Source organism: Alligator sinensis, unplaced genomic scaffold (assembly GCF_000455745.1).
Source record: "Alligator sinensis unplaced genomic scaffold, ASM45574v1 scaffold107_1, whole genome shotgun sequence".
In the NCBI taxonomy this organism is placed as follows: Eukaryota; Metazoa; Chordata; order Crocodylia; family Alligatoridae; genus Alligator; species Alligator sinensis.
This window is the reverse complement of record NW_005843041.1, coordinates 173,000-173,607: the sequence shown is the minus strand read 5'-3', so window position 1 is coordinate 173,607 and position 608 is coordinate 173,000.

Here is a 608-nt window from a genome sequence, read left to right as displayed (position 1 = left end):
GTTAGGGGCGGGGCCTCCTGTCCATGGGATGGGGCATCAGGGTCTCCAGGGCCAAACAAGGGCAGGGGTCTGCATATGTGCATGGGCACGTGTCTGCATGGCTCCGAATACACACGGATGTGCAGGCAATGTCTGTGTATGTCCGTGCATGTGTGTAGTCATGGGCACATACATGTCTGCAGGCGTGGCACGTATGCATGTCCACATACCTCTGTGCACATATGTGCACGCAATGCCTGCATGTGTCTGCACACACGTGTGTCCATGCATGTGCCATGGGGCGCGCACACGTGGAGGGTCCCACGTGTCTCTGCCTGCACGCCCGTGTCCCTGCATGCCCGGAGCCCGCCCGTGGGCGTGCTGTGCTGGCTTGCCTTGGCAAACATGGGCAGACACACAGGCGTGCGCACGCGTGCACAAGCATGCGCACTGCAACTCAACAACCAGCAGCGACGAGGCTGGCGGAGCTGGCGCCCGGCCCAGGCTGGCGTCTGCAGGGTGCCCCCCTCCTCCCCCGCTCCTGGGACGGATCTTGGGCTAATGGCAGCAAACGAGCAGCCTCGTCCCAGGGGCATCGGCTGCCGGGGGAAGCCCCCCCCCCCCCCCCC